A 15,228-nucleotide genomic window follows, 5' to 3' on the forward strand; every position below is an offset into this window, starting at 1 on the left:
TTTGTTGCAGTTGCAACAAGACAAATTGAGAATGAGCAAGAAGAGCTTAGTGAGAACAGAGACGGTGCTTAATTTTTATCTGTACCATGTACCCAGGAGGACATCTGAACAGTGCAAAACAGGACACTGACTCAAGCCGAATTGAAACTGTCCAAGAAATCCAGAGCCCCAGTTCACTCCAAAACTTACTACAGTTGCTCTGAAGTGCTACAAGGATAATGGCTGTAGCTATCACTTATTAATCACCTTCTGACTGCTGGGAACTGGTACTCTAAGCGTTATACCATTATCTCATTTAATCTTCACAGTTACATTTCCAGATAAGCTTTACTCTCCCCCTTTTACACACAAGCAAACTGAGAACCCAACACACAAGTATGGTCACACAGTCGAGGCTCCTCCCCAGGTCTGTCTTCCTCAAAAGCCCGTGTTCTTCTTGGCACACAGAAGAAGGGCTGCCTCCTATGCATTTGTGAAAGCTTAAGACACAAAGAAAAATGGTCAAACCAGAAAGCACTGCTGGAGAACAGAGAAGCCACATCCTGGCCTGATATCTGCTCTGGTATGATCTGAGGATATCTTTTAAGACTGGACATTCGGAAGGGAAAAACTCAGAAAAATGAGGAGCTGGGGAGACACAAATAAAGGAAAACTGCCTTCTGAGACTTTGACAGGGAAGGAAGGCCAAAGCCTAGGTGTGCTTATGGTTCTCCATAAGGCTTTGTGGTAATATAAAGGGATGTTGGCAGTGGCTTAAGATGTTCTTTTCTCAAACGTAGAATCTAAAAAAGCCAGGGGCACCTGGGTGGCACAGTTGGTTAAGCATCTGACTCTTGGTTTTGGCTCAAGTCATAATCTCAGGATCATGAGATCGAGCCCCAAGTCAGGTTCCACGCTCAACACAGAGTCTCCTTAAGACTCTCTCTTCCCTCTGACCCTCCCCACCCCGCTCGCTCTCTCTCTCAAATAAATAAACCTTTAAAAATAAATAAATCAGTAAGAAAAAAAGCCATACTCATAAAAACAGAAAACAAAATGGGATAACCAGGGCCTAGAAGGTGGGGGGATAGAAGAGATGTCTTTTACAGGGTACAAACTTGCGATAAGTAGTAAATAAGTCCTAGAGATCTAATGCACAGTATGGTAAACACAGACAACAATATTGTCTCATAATCATCCAACAGGCTAAGAGACTAGATCATGATTATCTCAACCACACACAAAAAAAAATGATAATTATGTGACAGAACGGAGGTGCAATCGCTATAATGCCAATCACGCTACAATATATAAATGTATTGATTCAATGCATTATATATGTTAAATTTACATAATGCTACATGTCAAATACATTTCAATTAAAAAAACATGCACGTTCCTAAATTAGCCTCTTCTTGCTGCCTAATGGCACTCACCCGACAGGCACACACAATCTTCAGAGTCAGCAGCTACTCGGACTCTGATTCTCATGTTTGTCAGCCACACGAACAAGTATTCCAGGAATGGTGGCCAGAGCACCCAAGACGGGAAAGAGCAAGAGCTCAAAGAAACAGCCTGCAATCATGCTCTCCATCTTCCCCCAAAGAACCATTCTACAGACCTTGCAGACCTGCCCATTGTCAAGGCCCTTTGAGAAAAGCACATTAGTGCTAACAAACCCAGGGTCACAGCCCTGTGAGAAGGCTATGGCTGAGAGAGATGATGAATCATTAGCAGTGCCTGGTATCCCTCTGTGCCTTTTAGATCCCAGATAATATGACCAGAGCTCACAGGCTCTGAGATTTCAAAGAGGAGCACCGACAACCACAAAAAAGAGTCTTGGTGAAGGAGGGACAACATGAGAGGCTGAAAGCGGGTGGCCTTCCATCATGAACAATGTGTCCTCTACAAAACCCAAAGAATGGTCTAAGTGTGGGTCAGTGGATGCATTATCAGGGTTTGGTGCCCTTCTCTAAAGGGAGGAAAGGAGATTACAGCCAGCTTACATAGAACCGTTATACGTGATGGAAAAGGGTGATTGATACAGCTTTTTGTTGTCTGATGTCAGTCCCCACCTGACCCCTCGAGAAAGCTTGTCTGTGTATAGCATAAGTGTACATGCAAATGGGGCAGCCCTGGGGGAACTGATCTCACTGGGCTTCCCCTATGTGCCAGGTTTAAGCCACATGCTTCACACACACCGATTCATTTCACCCTTACAAGGACCCCACAAAAAAAGGCTGAAATAGCCCTATTTTACAGGTACTGAGGTGAGGCTCTGAGAAGTTACATAACCTGAGAAGCCTAGTTAGCCGTAGTACAGGTGCTCCCAGGATTAACAGTCAGGTCTGACTCTGAGAAACCATAGGTACGAGCCTACTGGGGTGCCTGGGGTGCCTGCTAGAAATGCAGATCTCCGTATTCTTTCTGGATCAGAATCTCTGAGGGTGGGGCCCAGAATCTGCAGCTCTCAACACCCACCCCCCCAGCTTCTGATACACAAGCAAGTCTACCAACACAGCCACAGCCCTGGGCCAAACTTCCTCACTGAAGATAAGAAGCTTTAAATGAAGGTGGGGTGGGGGAGAGGGAGGGAGGGATGGAGGGAGGCAAGAAGAGATGGGGAGAGAAAGTGAGGGGGGAAAGTGGGAGAGAGACGGCGAGGGAAGGGAGGGAGAAACGGAGGAGAGGGGAGCTATCATTTACTAAGTATTTTTTATCTGCCAGGCGCTTCACATATGCTACCAGACCTGAAACCTTACAACAACTTGCTGAAGGGGATGATATTACTACACCCACTTCACAGAGGAGGCAAATGAGGCTCATTCAAGTTAAATAATGTGGGGGGAGGTGCCTGGGTGGCTCAGTCGGTTAAGCATCTGCTCTCAGGGTCCTGGGATCAAGCCCCGCATCAGGCTCACTGCTATGCAGGGAGTCTGCTTCTCCCTTTGCCCCTCCCCCCACTCAAGCACGCACGCTCGCTCGCTCTCCCTCCTTCTCATTCATTTTCTCTCAAATAAATAAAATCTTTAAAAATTTATTTTAAAAAATCTTTAAAAAATAAAGTTAAGTAACTGGTAAAAGTCACACATCTAACAAACAACAGCCTAAGACATGCCTCAGGTCTACCCAGCTCTCAATCCCACGTCCTTTTCCAACCACATTCTTCATTTCCCCTGTTTCAGAGAGTAGAGGTCTCTGTGCAATCGCCAACAGTGCTTGGGTGAGGTCCATCGGAAAGGGAGTCCAGACGATCTTGCCCAGCATAGATCAGGCTGCAGAGATGGCTGTGTCCTGGGCCCTCCCAACTATTCCCTCAGCAGACCCTGTCACTGGGCCCTTCCCAGGAGTGGAAGCCTGGGCTGGCCAAGGACGATGAGAGCAGCACGGGGATAGAGCCATCACTCTCCTCCTCACGTACACACGTCCACACTGGGGGCCACTCCCTCACCGGCCTGAACACACGCATTTGGGAATCTATTATCTGGCTCTGGAGGAGAACCAGGGGAGTTCAAGTTCCAAATACCAGTGTGCCCTGAAGCAGGCAGCGTATTCTCTCTGGGCAAAGTCTCTTCCTCTGTAAAATGAGGAAGTGGAATTAGCTACTCCTTCAGGTCCTGTAACACTGGTGACTCGGTAATTCACAGACGCTCTAACAGGAGTGTGCAGTTGTAATGTACGCAGTTTACCACAGGGCGAGGGATGGGTAGGACCCTATGAAATTGGACATGGTGCTGAAGTTTAACTGCCACCATAGGCGGCATTGGTCAAACAAAGACATTCAGGTCTCCATCGTGGCTCCTGTCTTCTATTTCTGCCTAGGAGGCCCTGGTGGGGGCTGTTATGTAACAGATCAGCCAGCTGCGAGCTCCTTCTGTCCTCTTCCCTGCACTTGGCCCTAATCTCAAACTGACTGACCACTCCCTTGGTGCCCTTTTTTGTAACCTTTAAACATCTGCATCTTGCTTTTTTAACTGACTGAGAGGTCCTAAAGTCCCGCTGGGCGGGTCAGACAGACTGCATACACAGCAGGGAGTAGGGAGCCACGGACACAGTGGTATTTCGAGTTCCAGCATTCTGCTAGTAAAAATAAACAGGAACAACATCAGCCAATATTTGAGTGCCTACTGTGTGTCAGGGGTTATTGTAAATGCTTTACAACCCCAGGAGGTATCTAATATTATCATCTTGCGTTTTGTAGATGTGGACACAGATGAGAGGGGCTCTGTTACTCGCTGAGGTCACACAGTTAATAAAGGCAAAGTGCCGGCCGTCTCTCACAACTATTTCTTGAATGAATACACCTCGATCCAGTTCTAAACAACGGGTGCGGCTGTGTGCCTTTGGCATCAGACAAACCCAGGTCCAAACTCCAGCTCAGCAATTTACTAGCTATTCCTTTAGAGAAGTACTTGAACCTTTCTGTGCCTCAGTTTCTTCATCTGTAGAATGGGATAATATCTACCTTGTGGAGTTACTCTGAAAATCAGAGATAAATACCTGTAAAAGAACCTAGAGCTGTGCCTGGCCTACTCATCTACTCATATATTTACTGAGTTGCTACTTAGTAAAAGGCTTTGTGCTGGGTGGTAGGAAAACAGAAGAAAGCATGATCCTGCCCTTAAGCCGCTCCCAGTCTACTGACCAGGTAAACATAAACAAAAGGAGTATATATCACATGGGAAGGACAGTGTTACACATAAGATAGCAGAGGAACATAGACGTGCACCTGAGGGCAAGGAAAGGTGAGTAGAGTCTATAAGGATGGTGAGACTAACAAGACCCACCTGGACAGATGGCGGGAGGTCTCTCAGGGCTGGGTTATTACATTTTATCCATCAATTAAGCAATACCTCTAGGTTATTAGCCTTGGCCCTATTCTCATATTTCACATTCCATCTTCAGAAAATACTATCTGTGCTACCTTCAAATTTTATCCTGTCCAAAATGTGTGTAGAACTCTTACTTATCTAAAACAGAGTGGAAGGACATGGGGGAAAACATCTATATATAATGACTACACACACGCACACACACACACTCACACTCACACACACACACACACACACACTAATATTTGCAAAGTGAAAAGATAAACTCAAAACTACTTATGCAGCAGGGGAGAGGGTTTAGGGAGCAGGGACAGAAGCTGAAGTTCTTTGAATACAACCTGATAGATTTGAATTTGGAACTATGTAAATCTATAATTTCAAACATCCATTTAAAAGCAACCCCTAAAAAGTGAGAGCACTAGGTTTCAAACTGATGATAAAACCACAGAGAGAAACTATCTCAAGTGACTTTAGGACACAAAGTAACTCTCCTAAAGTGAAATATATCCAGACCAAAACACAAAACAAAACAACCAAACAACCAAAAAATGTTATAACCTTAAACTAGTTTGGTGGTAGTGTTGGTATTGTTATTCTGCGACTGTGTACTATGGCAAAAGGCAAATAAGTCATTATATTGGTATAACTGAGGACCGGGAATTTTGGAATGGGAGAAAAGAGATACAGATGTAAGAGATACCAAAGTGAAAGACTGATGGAATTAAGTAAAAATCCCACATTCCTGAACTTGAGTTGGAAGTATCATAATGAATCCATGATGTATTTTATCTTTTAATGTGTTTCTAACTCTGTCCACTGAACAGGGCGAGACACAAAGACCAACTCAGCAGAAGTGAGCATCTTTCAGGAGTGGTAGTCCTGAAACATCGTTTCCCTCTAAAAAGAACTAGGGACTTTTGAAAAATGTCTGATTAGAGATTGGAACAGAAAACGTACACAATGAGCCTGATATGTGATATCAGAAAAATGGTCATTGCAATAACCATTGCAATGTGTCAAAAAGACTCAAACACCAAAGGAAGAGGCTGGCTCTGGCCAAGGATGGGTCCATTTGAGTAAGAATAACAACTGCACTAGATTGAAACAAATATATGTTTACAAACATGAGTTTATAACAATAAGATAAAGAGGGAAATAGAGAAACTTCATTAATCACCCTTGGAGAAGGCTAAGGAATCAGCTCTTCATTTTTGAAAAATAAATAAAAGGAAAGAAATGAGCCTTTCCCATCTTTGCTATATGAACTGTATTTCAGGGTAACCAAATATCTGATGAGGGGGAGTATTTATTTCATGGAAGTATTCCAGCTAACAGAGAAGAAGTGACAAAATTTACCTTTCATGACTCCTAATAAAACAATGGAACTAGACATTGATCAGAAAAACAGAAACAACCATGCATGATGTACCCCCAGTGGAAATACAGAACAGAATGTGTGAGACAGTCTCACAAGGATCTAATCTGAATCTCAATCTGATCAAGCCCAAAACCCAGCTGTGGGGAAAAATCTACAGCGCAGACAACCCGATTTTTTCAACAAAGATATTACAAGGGTACAAAAAAAGAGATGGACGGGAAGTTTCAGAAGATAAAGAAAATTAAGACACCAACCAACTTCAATGCATGAACATTATTCGGATCCTTGTTCTAATAGACTACAAAAAGGAAAAAATAAAACTAAATTAAAAGAATTGGGAAATTTTGAACACAATGGGTAGTTGATGATATTATGGAATTACTATTAATATTCTAGATGGAAGGAGGATATGGTGATAATGTTTTTAAAGGAAGACCTTGTATTTTGGAGACCTATTGACATATTAAAAGATGAAATGATATTACGGCTGGGATTTGTATCACAATAATCCAGAGGGGCAGGTAGAGGTATAAAAGAAATGAGATTGAACCCCAGTTGAAAGTTGTTGAAGGTAAGTGATAGGGACACATGTTTCTGCTTTCTACTTGTGTTGTTTCTCCTTCCTACTCTCATATATATTTAAAATTAGAAAGGTTTATGTATTTATGTATTATACGCACTATATGCCGTAATTATAATGCAATATTCTATATACACACGTACATATAGATAAAATCCACCTCTCCTCACTAACCTCTGGCCACCAACCAGAGATGTAAGTCACCATCATTTCTCACCTGAATTATCAGCAGCCGCCTCTTAACTGGTGTCTCTGCCTTTACCCTTGCCTCCCTGCAATCTGTTACATTAAGAGCAATGAAAGTGTTCTAAGAAATAAGGCACATTATCATGTTGCTTAAAATCTTCCATTGGTTTCCCACCCCACTTAGAGTAAAAACCAAAACTCTTGAGATGGTCTACAAGGCTCTGTAGGAGTCAAGTTCTTTATAGTCTCCGGCTTTTTCTCTCCAACTGCTCCCTCCCTGTCTTTTCTGCAGCTGCACTGTGCCTCTAGTCAACATATTGCTGTCATGGGGCCTTGGCACTTGCCTTCCCACTCTTCCCCCAGATATGCGCATGGCTTGCTTCCTCACTTCCTACAGGTCTCTACTTAAATGTTCCTTTTTCGGAGAGGCTTTCCAGATCACCCTATATAAAAAGCAGCACCCCCAGACTCCCTATTCTAGTTTATTTTTCTTCATGGTATATTTTTATCTTTTTTTTTTTTTTTCTTGTCTGCACTTACCAGAAAAGGAGCTGTATAAAAGGATAGACACAGTTTTGTTTGGGGCACTATTATTTCCGAAAGTGCCTGGCTCCATAAACATTGTGAATTTTGTTTTTAAATTTTGAACTATAAACTAGTCAGCAATACTTCAGAGTGTTGAGCTAAGGATGGTGGGGTAGGTATGAAACACACTATGGAATGTTTTTATGTCCCTTTAAGACACTTGAATTCTGTCTTGTAGGTGATAGGGAGCCTCAAATTATATGTAACAGGCCTTCAAATTTTAGTGATAGTCATTCTTACCACCTTTGCTATTATCTTATATGAAACATCTGCGTTTTGGTGTTTATATGGTATATATATTAGAAGGTCTATCACCTTCTAAAAGAGCTGAACCACTGTACTTCTGGCTAGCCACTGAAGACATATGTTTCCTCCTGGATTAGAATACAATGTCCCTGCATAAGGAGATATGGACACACACAAATAAGGCAATCACTTCTGCATAAAGTTCTTTGAATAAAAAAGCCCCAACCAGGGGCATTAGAAGCTTGGGGTAGGAATGGTTATTTGGAAAGGATCTGTTCAAGAATCAACATATCTCTTTTGTTGATTGACCACAAAAGCCCAAAGGTTTTATGGCAAAAATGGGTGAACACAAAGAGATCTGAGAGGCACCTTGTCTCCTCCCCCTGTTCGTCCAGACAAACACCAAATCCATCACAACTTCTACAAACCCACAGCTAGTTAGTGCCTTAGTTCAGGCCGCTTGCCTCTGCAGCCTAAGTGTCCTACTAAGCAGTCTCCTTACAGCCAGCCTGGAGCCCTTCCAGTCCTCTCCAGAAAGACGTCATTGAAATACACACTTAACCTTATCAAGCCCTTCGTAGAAACTTGCAGGGACTCCAGTTAACAGGGTCTACTGTTAGGCTACTTCTCATGTGGTAAAAGTAAAGAGACTTCTAAAAGGCTCGCACGACCTGGGCGCAGCTTACCTCCTGTGTTCCTCCCTAGTTCGCCAACTCCCTGCTCCAGCCCCAGGAAACCGCCATAGCCCACACTCTGGTTTCCTCCTGAACCGTGTACATGCTTTTCTAGGCTTCCTGTGCTGCTGAAGAGTATCTTTGCCATCTTCTCTCCAGCAACAATTCTGCATATGTTACATTTTGTGTTTTATCCCAAGAAAAGCGATGCTAAGAGACGTCACGTGATTTACCACCTTTCCAGAGGCTGTCAGGCTTTAGGGGTATTGTAGTCTGTGTTCTTCTAGTTCTTTGTCAAACACAGTTACATCTTGTGCTCAGAATCTTCATGTCTGCCTAGAAAATTCTGCAAGTATAATCTCATCTGGGAAACTTCTTTTTCTTTTGATACAGTTTTTTTATGAAATTCTTCATTTTTTTTCTAATTTTTTATTACATTATGTTAGTCACCATACAGTACTTCATTAGTTTTTGATGTAGTGTTCCATGATTCCTTGTTTGCGTATAACACCCAGTGCGCCATGCAATACGTCCCCTCCTTAGTACTCATCACTGGGCCCGCCCATTCCCCCGACACCCGCTCTCTACTGAATGGCCCTCTCTCAAAGCAGGGATAAATTAACCTAACAACAAAATTGCCACCTTTTTTTCAATGGTCTAGTTCAAGAAATTCAAAATATATCTTTGAAGGGATTTCTTACAATGAGTGAATCAGATATGGACATGGCTATAGCCTTGGTTACTTTGTGAAATAGTTTAGTCCTATTCATATTTATGCTTCTTCTAAAAAAGGTCACGAAGTTTTCTTTTCTTCATCGCAGCCATCTCCTACTCAGCATCATGGCCTCCCTCAGACCTCTGGTGAAGCCAAAGATCATTAAAAAAAGGAGCAAGAAGTTCACCTGGCACCATTCAGACTGATATTAACCACAACTGGGGGAAACCCAGAGACATCGACACTAGGGTGCACAGAAGATTCAAGGGCCAGATCTTGATGCCCAACACTGGTTATCAGAGCAGCAAGATAACAAATCACCCGCTGCCCAGTGGCGTCCGTAAATTCCTAGTCCACAATGTCGAAGATCTTCAAGTACTGCTGATGTGTAACAAATCTCACTGTGCAGAGATCGCTCACAATGTCTCCTCCAAGAACCACAGAGCCATTGTGGAAAGAGCAGCCAGCTGGCCATCAGAGTCACCAATCCTAATGCCAGGCTGTGCAGTGAAGAAAATGAATAGACAGACAGCTTATGTGCATGTTGTATTTGTGTTAATAAAACCATAAAACTACCAAAAAAAAAAATAAATAAAATAACAAAATGAAAAAGGTCATGCAGACAATTGACAAACCCTTAATAAGTGATTCTCCAGGCTCTTGCCTTTAATGTGATATTATCAAATACAAGGCAATATTAAAGATCAAAGCTTGGGAAAAATCAGATAGTCTGAAGGAATTAAGGACTCAGGGACATTACAGAAAGTGTTATTAAGGTTAGTACAGAACAATTTGCAGCTATTTCCTTAAAACATTTGAAACAATATTCATGGAAGAAAAAAAACCCTTAAGCCATTGTCCTAAAGGTGGCACTGATTCTTTTATTTTTTTTCTTTAAAGATTTTAAAGCTACTAGAAGTTGTACCTTTGAGTACAAGATGTGGGTTGTAGTCCTGATTCTGTCACCTGTTAGCTATGTTACAACTTTGAGCAAGACACTTACCCCTTTGAGCCTCACTCTCCTCAGCCACAAAATGAAGATAATCATACTCAGCTCACAAGGCAGTTGTAAAAATAAAGTAAAATGATTTCCAAGGAAGCCCTTCATAAACTAAAAATAAGGCACTGATGGTTTGTACTCATGGCCAACGCCAAAGAGGAATGTGATTTGAAGATAGAGCTCTTCCCAGAACTTCAGTTCTCCACCTAAGAGCCCATTTATTTCATAAAGCTGTTATTTTGATTGTCATTGGAAGTACATCAAAGGGATTTCTGCTGAGCCTGGGCAAATAATAAGTCCAGAATGTACTATAAAATTCCCACAATTAATTACAGGCCTGGTAATCTTTGTGCTTCCTTTTTTTTTTTTAAGATCCTTTTGGTATTTTACAAACCTTAATATGAATAGCTGAATTAACATTAGATTAAGAAACAAAGTGCCCAAACTAGAACCATGTGCAAATCTGCTACCAATGGATGGACTATTGCCAGTAGATGCACATCTGTGAGGCTCCAGTCACTGTAAATAAAAAGAATCTGCCATTGTTTTCAGAGCAGCTCAGTACCTCTACCAACAGAACACCCTTTGAGTATCCTCCCCTTCTCCATAAATCCCAGGTCTGAGACACTGGCGTAATCAGGTTTCCAACCCTTTAGGCGCTTAAATGGATTTTAAGAGGAAAGAAGATATAAACATCTTTAGACACCACTGCTAATTTCAAAACAGCACTGCTTTCTATGTTCAAAGGCCCTGGAAGATTTCTAAAGAATTCAGAAAGGCACACTGCTCATATACCCACTTCCAAAGTGAGTTTAGTGACACAAAAGAGAAGAACACTTCATCAAGGAAGTTGTTGATCACTCTTCCAAAGATACCTAAGTAGAATTTGACCAGCATGGTGGCATTTATCCCAACATCACTGAGGTCTGCCCCAAAACAGCCACTGATTCTCCACTAGGGGCAGGGGTACCCTGACAACGAGCTTCTATCTCCCCTTCTGTAACAAACAAGCTCTAAAATATATAAGGCTCGAACATGATCTTGGTTTATTTCTTGCCTCTTTTCCAATTTTCCCCATCCAGGGCATTCATTTTTGCTTTTCCTTTGTTAGGAGCCCCTTCCTGGCTCTCTGCATGATTGATTCCTTCTCCTTGGTCCTCTCAGACCAACATGGGTCAAATCCCAGCTCTACCATTGGTAATAAATCCTATAATCTCTGCACCTCAGTTACCTCACACAGAAGAAAATATCCCAACGAGCACTGCTGACAGCAAGATGGATCACTGGAACAAGAACCTTTGCCAATTTGGTCACCAATTTTTTTTTTTTTTTCTTTCCTAAGTTCAGACTCAGCAAACACGATGTAAGACCCACCCCTTCAACTTGGGGCTCATAACCTACTTAAAACAACACTTCCTGCTCAGGTTATAATTAGAAGTATCTGATGATTATGAAGAACATGAGAGGGCTTTATGAAGTGTTAATGAGCAACTCTGCTTTGCCTGGCATCAAAGTGGAGAGGGCAATGACCTTGGGCCAAGCACACCGTGATAGGTAGCAATTTTACTGCATATTTGTCATGTGACCTTGGGGAAGTTACTTCATCTCTCTGAAAATGTGATCTATAAATTAGGGATTAATAAAAGTACATGCCTCCCAAAATTCCTCTGAGAACCAAGTAAGATAATGCATGTTAAGTTCAAATAATGACAGCTCTTTCTACCATTGTGACTTCCTCACCAAAGACTGAGTTTCAGTCTTTCATGAAATCCTGAGAATTTCTCTTAACTCCCCTGAGAGTGGGGGAGAGGGGTCCTGCTTTGCCATCTTTCCTATAAATGGAACATTATAAGCCTGGGAGGCTAGTAACTATAAAGCATCAACCTGGGGCTTGTTTTCCTGGAGCTGAAACATGACGAAGGCTGTGACAGACATGGCTATTTGTTAAACAATATTCATTTCCCCCTCCTCCTTCCTTAGTAATATGTTTTAGCAGATCATGGGGCCTCCCAAAATAAGACTACATTTCCCATGCTTCCGTTCAGCAAGGTGCAACCATGTGATTAAGTTTCAACCAAGAGGAGGTGAGGGAAGAAGTATGCTGGAAAACAAATATGTTGGTTGCCATCTTGGATAAGAAGTAAGAGAGTAATCCTAAGGAACATAAAGCAACAAGAGAGAGGAGCCTGGGACTGTCATTATTTCAGAGTTGCCATTCCAGATCAGGCTTTTATAAGAGCAAGAAATAAGTTTCCATCAGTTTAAGCCATAGTTATGATGGCCTTTATTACAAGCAGCCAAACTGTAGCTTCACAAATATTGTAGAGTTAAAAGAAAAGGCAGAATGTGGTGGAGGGTTACGACATATCCCTGGCACAATATACATGCATGATATTTTCACAAAAAGCATTTTTGCCAGAGACTTCTTTGCCCCGAACATTTTTGCTGCAAACATTTCTCAGTGGGAAAGATGTTTACCACAAAAGAAACCCACATAGTAGGTTCTCAGAATGACTTGCAGAATTAATCCTCAGAGTTCTAGGCAATCAACCCAAATTTGGAATATCGAGGTCAGCTCCAGAAACAAGAGGACAGTGGTCAGCTGGAGAGTGTCCACAGGACAATGAGTAGGGCAATGAAAGGTCAGAAAAACCCATCTCAGGAGGAAAGACTGTAAGATCGAGAAGGAGAAAGGTAAGCCAGAGCAACAGAATTAGATTTCAAGTAACTCAAGTGTAGTAAGTTGAACAGGGCTCCTCTCTTTGCACTCTATAGTTTCCTCATCTGTAACAGGTAACACCAGAAAATCATTAAAATCCCTTCTAGGTATACCACAAGGGGTCTACAGATTCAGAGGAATTTATGTTGCACCACAGGACAGAACTACAACCCACCCAGATATAGCACTGTGACAGTGAAGGACAGATTTCCATTGAACATCAGAGACAACTAACTTCCTAGCAATGTTTCCTGTTCACCACTAGAATGGCTGCCATCCAAAGTCCAAAATTACGTGACTAGAAGGGTTCAATCTGAGCCTAGACAGGTTTCTAGAGGAAATGCTGAGTTGGAGGAGGACCATGAAGTTCAGACAGACTCAGCCCCTTCTTACAGACTGGTCGGGAAAGTGGGCTTTATTGTAGACAGTCCTGGATTTCAATCCATTTCTGCCACTTACTTGGATACATGATCCTAGACAAGTTATTCACCTTTTTTTGAGTCTGTTTCCTCATTTTCAAAATGGGTATAGCAAGACATAACTTCAAGTATATTGTATTAAAAGAGATAATGCATGGCAAGCATATGGCACAGTGTTAGGCCATAGCTGTTGATAGCAGTCATCATCAACATCGCATGAGCTTTAGAAATGGAGGAGGAATGGGGTGCCTGGATGGCTCAGAGGGTTGAGCCTCTGCCTTTGGCTCAGGTCGTGATCTCAGGGTCCTGGGATGGAGCCCCGCATCGGGCTCTCGGCACAGCGGGGAGCCTGCTTCCTCCTCTCTCTCTGCCTGCTTCTCTGCCTACTTGTGATTCCTCTCTTTAAAAAAAAGAAAAAAGAAAAAAGAAATGGAGGAGGAAAAGAAAAAAATGTGAGCTGCTGGGAAGATGGGAGTTAGTCATCCTGGTGGAAGCACCAGTAGGTAGGGGCTGGAATTTATGGCCTGGGCACATAGTTGCATGGAGAAAATTCACCAGGGCTTGCTAATCTATGCTGTGACATGCAAGCAGGATCAACAGCAATGCAGAGAGTCGGAGAGGAAGGGAAGCTGATAGTTGGAGGCTCACCAGAAACTGAGAAAGGACTCTTACCCAGATCTCACCCACCCATCCAGTATTTATTGGTTATGCAAGCAATTATAACATGGTAAAAAGTGTCACAAGGAGTTAAACACAAAGTATGATCAAGGCACAGAGAACCATCTGACCCAGATTTAGAGGACCAGATAAGGGTTTCCACAGAAAATGATAGCTAACTCAAGACAGACGTTACTGAGAAAAGGTGTTGGGGACAAAAAAATAGAAAGAGCTGATGATATACGTTCAAAGGAGTGTAGAGAATCATAAAACCTTTCCCACTTCCCCTCTAAAATTCCCATATTCTGCTAATTGTTCTGCTCTAAGGTTCTACAATTACGGCTTCAGATGAAAAACCAAAATAAGATAAATGTCCTGCACATGTGACTTCATTACATTTCTAAAAGAATAGTGGTGGGTGGGCGTGAAGTGGTTGTAAAAGGGCAGCATGAGGGCTCCCTGTGCTACTGTAGGAACTGTGGTATTGAACTCATGAATCCACACAGCTGATAAATAGCACAGGACATACACACACACATACATGACCCAGGGAAATATGAGGTGGGATGTATCCATGTCAGTATCTCAGCTATGATATTACACTATAGTTTTAGAGAACATTGCCACTGGGAGAAAGGGGCAACATTTACAAGGATCTCACCGTATTGCTTCTTACAACTGCATGTGAATCTATAATTACTCCCATTACAAATTACAGTTGTAAAAGTAGCAACAAAAAAGAATATAGTTATAAAAAATTGTAGTTATGAAATTTATTATTCAAACTTTAGCAAAACATCTAAAAAATAAAATGTTCGAATTATTGGTACCCTCTGACCCAAAAAACTTTTGTAATATTTTGATCTAGTTCTTTCATTTTTACACTAGTATATGCTATTACAATGATTTTTCTCTCTATATATATAAATATATCCATGTTTATATAGTTTAATTTAGCATAGTTTATTCCTTATTTATTCCACAAATTTTCTATTTCTAAGATTATAGTAAATGCCAGTATAGTAAAAAATTCCCCAACATTTATCTTTGGATGGCTACTTAGTAATACCATATAGGCATATCATAATTATCTGAACCAATTCCCTTATTTGGAACATTTTTGGCTGTTTTAAAATTTCTCCTATTAGGGTGCCTGGGTGGCTCATTGGGTTAAGTGGCTGCCTTCAGCTCAGATCATGATCTCAGGGTCCTGGGACTGAATTCCGCATCAGGCTCCCTGATCAGCTGGGGGTCTGCT

At 41.9% G+C, this 15,228-nt stretch overlaps 1 protein-coding gene and 1 pseudogene across 2 annotated transcripts in view; one reads left to right on the plus strand and one right to left on the minus strand.

Moving 5' to 3' along the window:
* Nucleotides 1-15,228, minus strand: part of DNAJC6 (DnaJ heat shock protein family (Hsp40) member C6) — a 139,015-nt gene that overhangs the window by 62,052 nt on the left and 61,735 nt on the right. The window lies entirely within an intron of this gene.
* LOC308341837 (large ribosomal subunit protein eL32-like) lies at nt 9,289-9,699 on the plus strand (annotated as a pseudogene). The gene has a single exon. The product of its transcript is annotated as a large ribosomal subunit protein eL32-like (transcript).

The sequence above is a fragment of the Martes martes genome (assembly GCF_963455335.1).
Source record: "Martes martes genome assembly, chromosome: 4".
Lineage (NCBI taxonomy): Eukaryota > Metazoa > Chordata > Mammalia > Carnivora > Mustelidae > Martes > Martes martes.